Raw genomic sequence first — 7,500 nt, 5'->3', positions numbered from 1 at the left:
AACTGTGGCTGTACCAGATTATCGCTTAACCTAACTGTGGCTGTACCAGATTATCGCTTAACCTAACTGTGGCTGTACCAGATTATCGCTTAACCTAACTGTGGCTGTACCAGATTATCGCTTAACCTAACTGTGGCTGTACCAGATTATCGCTTAACCTAACTGTGGCTGTACCAGATTATCGCTTAACCTAACTGTGGCTGTACCAGATTATCGCTTAACCTAACTGTGGATGTACCAGATTATCGCTTAACCTAACTGTGGTTGTACCAGATTATCCCTTAACCTAACTCAATTTGCCCCTTAACCTAACTCAATTTGCCCCTTAACCTAACTCAATTTGCCCCTTAACCTAACTCAATTTGCCCCTTAACCTAACTCAATTTGCCCCTTAACCTAACTCAATTTGCCCCTTAACCTAACTCAATTTGCCCCTTAACCTAACTCAATTTGCCCCTTAACCTAACTCAATTTGCCCCTTAACCTAACTCAATTTGCCCCTTAACCTAACTCAATTTGCCCCTTAACCTAACTCAATTTGCCCCTTAACCTAACTCAATTTGCCCCTTAACCTAACTCAATTTGCCCCTTAACCTAACTCAATTTGCCCCTTAACCTAACTCAATTTGCCCCTTAACCTAACTCAATTTGCCCCTTAACCTAACTCAAGTTGCCCCTTAACCTAACTCAAGTTGCCCCTTAACCTAACTCAAGTTGCCCCTTAACCTAACTCAAGTTGCCCCTTAACCTAACTCAAGTTGCCCCTTAACCTAACTCAAGTTGCCCCTTAACCTAACTCAAGTTGCCCCTTAACCTAACTCAAGTTGCCCCTTAACCTAACTCAAGTTGCCCCTTAACCTAACTCAAGTTGCCCCTTAACCTAACTCAAGTTGTCCCTTAACCTAACTCAAGTTGTCCCTTAACCTAACTCAAGTTGTCCCTTAACCTAACTCAAGTTGTCCCTTAACCTAACTCAAGTTGTCCCTTAACCTAACTCAAGTTGTCCCTTAACCTAACTCAAGTTGTCCCTTAACCTAACTCAAGTTGTCCCTTAACCTAACTCAAGTTGTCCCTTAACCTAACTCAAGTTGCCCCTTAACCTAACTCAATTTGCCCCTTAACCTAACTCAAGTTGCCCCTTAACCTAACTCAAGTTGCCCCTTAACCTAACTCAAGTTGCCCCTTAACCTAACTCAAGTTGCCCCTTAACCTAACCCACGTTGTCCCTTAACCTAACCCACGTTGTCCCTTAACCTAACCCACGTTGTCCCTTAACCTAACCCACGTTGTCCCTTAACCTAACCCACGTTGTCCCTTAACCTAACCCACGTTGTCCCTTAACCTAACCCACGTTGTCCCTTAACCTAACCCACGTTGTCCCTTAACCTAACCCACGTTGTCCCTTAACCTAACCCACGTTGTCCCTTAACCTAACCCACGTTGTCCCTTAACCTAACCCACGTTGTCCCTTAACCTAACCCACGTTGTCCCTTAACCTAACCCACGTTGTCCCTTAACCTAACCCACGTTGTCCCTTAACCTAACCCACGTTGTCCCTTAACCTAACCCACGTTGTCCCTTTGCCTAACATAGTTCACTGCTCGGAATCTCTGGTGTCGTTGTTATCCTCATGTAGATGTCTTGCGAGTGTTGCTTACTTTCCACATATTCCCGCTATCCACTGTCAATTGTACTGCAATAGGACTATATCGGCCCCCCCCCCTCCCTCTGTCCCTCTCTTTGTGTCTCTGTCCTCTCAAGCTGGTCGGTCTGGCGTTTGAGTGTTAAATGAGCCTCGCAGCTGTTCAGTTGCATTCAGATGTCGACGCCCTCAGTGTACGTCGTGGTATGGTCTGTGTCCATTGTCCGCTGATGTCGTACGCGTAACCCACACGCTGTACCGATCATCGGTCGTTACGTACAGAGTGAAGTAGTGTGATACGTGTGACCGTACGCTGGCTGTGCCCAACGGTGTCGAATCTCAATTTCCATATGTTGTGCTCGATGCTACTTGTCTCGTCTCCCAATAACAGCTAGGTTGCACTGTGGTACGCCGTAGAGGCGTGTGGGAGGAACGTACGAACGCATTGTATGTCACCCTGGGTCGCTGGGTGTGGTGGTGCGGTGAGTCAGGTCAGGTCAGGTCAGGTCAGGTCAGCGTGAGCCGTCTGATGTAGTGACGCGTGTATTCCGACTTTGTCGTATTGCCTCACACAAAGTGCTACCCTGGTGGACCGCGTTCCATATCTGGGACATGCCGCAGATGCCGGTTGACAGTGGATCGCGGAAGGGACATCGCATACGTGCGCGGGCCACCTTCCACGTGTTCTCTTCTGCACATGTCGCAGTGTGTATGTGGTCTGATGTAGCGTGTCGTGACACATGACATCCTGGCATGCAAGAATTGTTGAATTCGCAAATGTAGGTGGACATCTACGTTTACTGCCCAAGATACGCAAATGAACTGGAAATCCGTTGTTGAGCGGTTGTTCACGCTGGAGGTGAATCTGTAATGGCGACGATCGGTACAGCTATTAACCGGTTGTTTCAGCGGTACCCGCCACATCCACACACGTGACTAGGCCCATGTGGGTATGAAGCGATACGCGGCGGTGGCTTGGTGGGACTGTTCCCGGCCGGTGAAGGGGGGCCGCCCGGCGTGTTGGCCGCGCGCTGCGTGGGCGCACGCGCAACAGCCGGCTGGTGGGGGGCGCCGAGTGGCAGGAGCGCCAGCAGACGGGCCCGGCAGGCGGCGCAGCTACGCTGCGGCGCACCCTGCACGCGGCGCCTGGCGGCCAAAGTTGGTTCAGCCGAGCCCGGTGCGAAGCGCGGTGGACATCTGCAGTGTGCTGGTCTGATTGAGGACTGTGTGCGTTGAGGATGCGCCGCCGCCTGGCACTCGGCGCCGCGACGCCGTCTGCTGCTCGGTCGCCCCAGCGGTTCTCGCAGGTGGTTTGTATCGCAGTTGTGCGGACGTGTTGGCGCGTGCGCTGTGCTGGGAGAGTTCGCTTCTGCACCCAAGTGGGGCTTTGCCCTTGTGTGGCGCTGGCGTTGGAGCTGCCGGTCACCATAGGTGGCGCGTGTTGTCTCCCGCCGGCAATGCCACGACAGCACGCTCCCGGGCCTCTGTCGGCAGCGGCAAGCTCAGTTGGGAGCAAGGGTGTTTGCACTAAAACCGTCTACTCGCCTAACTCCGGGTGATTGCGCCTCTCTCGAAACCGACCAAGTACCTAGGACGGCGCTGCGCGCCGCCGGGACCTGAGAGGGTTTCGAGGTGTATCGTGCAGGGGAGCTCGGCCTCCTCCTGTTTGCAGAATAATTGAGCGGACGCTTGCGTGTTCGCGCGGGCCCCCGGGACACACTCCCGGGCGGCCGGCTGCTCAGCTCTAGTTGACGCAGCTCCCTGGTTGATCCTGCCAGTAGTCATATGCTTGTCTCAAAGATTAAGCCATGCATGTCTCAGTACAAGCCGCATTAAGGTGAAACCGCGAATGGCTCATTAAATCAGTTATGGTTCCTTAGATCGTACCCACGTTACTTGGATAACTGTGGTAATTCTAGAGCTAATACATGCAAACAGAGTCCCGACCAGAGATGGAAGGGACGCTTTTATTAGATCAAAACCAATCGGATTGGCTTGTCTGGTCCGTTTGCCTTGGTGACTCTGAATAACTTTGGGCTGATCGCACGGTCCTCGTACCGGCGACGCATCTTTCAAATGTCTGCCTTATCAACTGTCGATGGTAGGTTCTGCGCCTACCATGGTTGTAACGGGTAACGGGGAATCAGGGTTCGATTCCGGAGAGGGAGCCTGAGAAACGGCTACCACATCCAAGGAAGGCAGCAGGCGCGCAAATTACCCACTCCCGGCACGGGGAGGTAGTGACGAAAAATAACGATACGGGACTCATCCGAGGCCCCGTAATCGGAATGAGTACACTTTAAATCCTTTAACGAGTATCTATTGGAGGGCAAGTCTGGTGCCAGCAGCCGCGGTAATTCCAGCTCCAATAGCGTATATTAAAGTTGTTGCGGTTAAAAAGCTCGTAGTTGGATTTGTGTCCCACGCTGTTGGTTCACCGCCCGTCGGTGTTTAACTGGCATGTATCGTGGGACGTCCTGCCGGTGGGGCGAGCCGAAGGGGTGCTTTCGCGTCCCGAGGCGGACCCCGTTTAAATCCTACCAGGGTGCTCTTTGTTGAGTGTCTCGGTGGGCCGGCACGTTTACTTTGAACAAATTAGAGTGCTTAAAGCAGGCAAGCCCGCCTTAATACTGTGTGCATGGAATAATGGAATAGGACCTCGGTTCTATTTTGTTGGTTTTCGGAACCCGAGGTAATGATTAATAGGGACAGGCGGGGGCATTCGTATTGCGACGTTAGAGGTGAAATTCTTGGATCGTCGCAAGACGAACAGAAGCGAAAGCATTTGCCAAGTATGTTTTCATTAATCAAGAACGAAAGTTAGAGGTTCGAAGGCGATCAGATACCGCCCTAGTTCTAACCATAAACGATGCCAGCCAGCGATCCGCCGCAGTTCCTCCGATGACTCGGCGGGCAGCCTCCGGGAAACCAAAGCTTTTGGGTTCCGGGGGAAGTATGGTTGCAAAGCTGAAACTTAAAGGAATTGACGGAAGGGCACCACCAGGAGTGGAGCCTGCGGCTTAATTTGACTCAACACGGGAAACCTCACCAGGCCCGGACACCGGAAGGATTGACAGATTGATAGCTCTTTCTTGATTCGGTGGGTGGTGGTGCATGGCCGTTCTTAGTTGGTGGAGCGATTTGTCTGGTTAATTCCGATAACGAACGAGACTCTAGCCTGCTAACTAGTCGCGTGACATCCTTCGTGCTGTCAGCGATTACTTTTCTTCTTAGAGGGACAGGCGGCTTCTAGCCGCACGAGATTGAGCAATAACAGGTCTGTGATGCCCTTAGATGTTCTGGGCCGCACGCGCGCTACACTGAAGGAATCAGCGTGTCTTCCTAGGCCGAAAGGTCGGGGTAACCCGCTGAACCTCCTTCGTGCTAGGGATTGGGGCTTGCAATTGTTCCCCATGAACGAGGAATTCCCAGTAAGCGCTAGTCATAAGCTCGCGTTGATTACGTCCCTGCCCTTTGTACACACCGCCCGTCGCTACTACCGATTGAATGATTTAGTGAGGTCTTCGGACTGGTACGCGGCATCGACTCTGTCGTTGCCGATGCTACCGGAAAGATGACCAAACTTGATCATTTAGAGGAAGTAAAAGTCGTAACAAGGTTTCCGTAGGTGAACCTGCGGAAGGATCATTACCGACTAGACTGCATGTCTTTCGATGTGCGTGTCGTGTCGCGCAACACGCTACCTGTACGGCAGTGGCCGTGCGCCGCGTGCGGAACCACGCGTGCCTCTCAAAACTAGCGGAAGTGTTGTTGTTGTGTGGTACGAGCGCTGAAGCTCTGGAGCGGCTGGCCTGCGGTACCTGGCGCCTGGCGCCGGTTTTGAATGACGTTCGCCCGAGTGCCTGTCCGCTCCGGTGTGGAGCCGTACGACGCCCATCGGCTGTGAGGCCGTTGGACACAAAAAAATAGTGGAACAGGGGCCGTCAGACGCCTCAGTCCCGCAAATGCTACTGTCTTGAAAGAGACAGTGGGAGACTGAAAAGGAAAAGATCACCCAGGACGGTGGATCACTCGGCTCGTGGGTCGATGAAGAACGCAGCAAATTGCGCGTCGACATGTGAACTGCAGGACACATGAACATCGACGTTTCGAACGCACATTGCGGTCCATGGATTCCGTTCCCGGGCCACGTCTGGCTGAGGGTCGGCTACGTATACTGAAGCGCGCGGCGTTTGTCCCGCTTCGGAGACGTGGGAGTGTCGTGGTCGCCTGTGTGGCCGGCCGCGTCTCCTTAAACGTGCGATGCGCGCCCGTCGCCTGGCGGTTCGCATACCGGTACTTTCTCGGTAGCGTGCACAGCCGGCTGGCGGTGTGGCGTGCGACACCTCGTACAACGACCTCAGAGCAGGCGAGACTACCCGCTGAATTTAAGCATATTACTAAGCGGAGGAAAAGAAACTAACAAGGATTCCCCCAGTAGCGGCGAGCGAACAGGGAAGAGTCCAGCACCGAACCCCGCAGGCTGCCGCCTGTCGTGGCATGTGGTGTTTGGGAGGGTCCACTACCCCGACGCCTCGCGCCGAGCCCAAGTCCAACTTGAATGAGGCCACGGCCCGTAGAGGGTGCCAGGCCCGTAGCGGCCGGTGCGAGCGTCGGCGGGACCTCTCCTTCGAGTCGGGTTGCTTGAGAGTGCAGCTCCAAGTGGGTGGTAAACTCCATCTGAGACTAAATATGACCACGAGACCGATAGCGAACAAGTACCGTGAGGGAAAGTTGAAAAGAACTTTGAAGAGAGAGTTCAAAAGTACGTGAAACCGTTCTGGGGTAAACGTGAGAAGTCCGAAAGGTCGAACGGGTGAGATTCACGCCCATCCGGCCACTGGCCCCCGCCCTCGGCAGATGGGGCCGGCCGCCCGCGCGGAGCAATCCGCGGCGGGGTCGTGTCCGGTTGCCTTTCCACTCGCCGCGGGGTGGGGCCGTTCCGGTGTGCGGTGGGCCGCACTTCTCCCCTAGTAGGACGTCGCGACCCGCTGGGTGCCGGCCTACGGCCCGGGTGCGCAGCCTGTCCTTCCGCGGGCCTCGGTTCGCGTCTGTTGGGCAGAGCCCCGGTGTCCTGGCTGGCTGCTCGGCGGTATATCTGGAGGAGTCGATTCGCCCCTTTGGGCGCTCGGGCTCCCGGCAAGCGCGCGCGGTTCTTCCCGGATGACGGACCTACCTGGCCCGGCCCCGGACCCGCGCCGCTGTTGGCTCGGGATGCTCTCGGGCGGAATAATCGCTCCCGTCAGCGGCGCTTCAGCTTTGGACAATTTCACGACCCGTCTTGAAACACGGACCAAGGAGTCTAACATGTGCGCGAGTCATTGGGCTGTACGAAACCTAAAGGCGTAATGAAAGTGAAGGTCTCGCCTTGCGCGGGCCGAGGGAGGATGGGGCTTCCCCGCCCTTCACGGGGCGGCGGCCTCCGCACTCCCGGGGCGTCTCGTCCTCATTGCGAGGTGAGGCGCACCTAGAGCGTACACGTTGGGACCCGAAAGATGGTGAACTATGCCTGGCCAGGACGAAGTCAGGGGAAACCCTGATGGAGGTCCGTAGCGATTCTGACGTGCAAATCGATCGTCGGAGCTGGGTATAGGGGCGAAAGACTAATCGAACCATCTAGTAGCTGGTTCCCTCCGAAGTTTCCCTCAGGATAGCTGGTGCTCGTACGAGTCTCATCCGGTAAAGCGAATGATTAGAGGCCTTGGGGCCGAAACGACCTCAACCTATTCTCAAACTTTAAATGGGTGAGATCTCCGGCTTGCTTGATATGCTGAAGCCGCGAGCAAACGACTCGGATCGGAGTGCCAAGTGGGCCACTTTTGGTAAGCAGAACTGGCGCTGTGGGATGAACCAAACGC

The 7,500-nt window shown here is 54.6% G+C and overlaps 2 non-coding genes and 1 pseudogene across 2 annotated transcripts; all 3 read left to right on the top strand.

The window, feature by feature from the left end:
* Positions 1-3,400: 3,400 nt before the first annotated feature.
* LOC126327729 (small subunit ribosomal RNA) lies at positions 3,401-5,293 on the top strand. The gene has a single exon (XR_007561416.1). It is a non-coding gene; the product is annotated as a small subunit ribosomal RNA (ribosomal RNA).
* Positions 5,294-5,654: 361 nt separating this feature from the next.
* Positions 5,655-5,809, top strand: LOC126327781 (5.8S ribosomal RNA). Its single transcript, XR_007561464.1, has one exon. It is a non-coding gene; the product is annotated as a 5.8S ribosomal RNA (ribosomal RNA).
* Positions 5,810-5,997: 188 nt separating this feature from the next.
* The window catches only part of LOC126327774 (large subunit ribosomal RNA), a 4,792-nt pseudogene continuing 3,289 nt past the window's right edge, over positions 5,998-7,500 (top strand).

This window comes from Schistocerca gregaria, unplaced genomic scaffold, assembly GCF_023897955.1.
Source record: "Schistocerca gregaria isolate iqSchGreg1 unplaced genomic scaffold, iqSchGreg1.2 ptg001059l, whole genome shotgun sequence".
Taxonomy (NCBI): domain Eukaryota; kingdom Metazoa; phylum Arthropoda; class Insecta; order Orthoptera; family Acrididae; genus Schistocerca; species Schistocerca gregaria.
The sequence above is the reverse complement of the archived record's forward strand: the minus strand, read 5'-3'. Positions and strand labels throughout refer to the sequence as shown.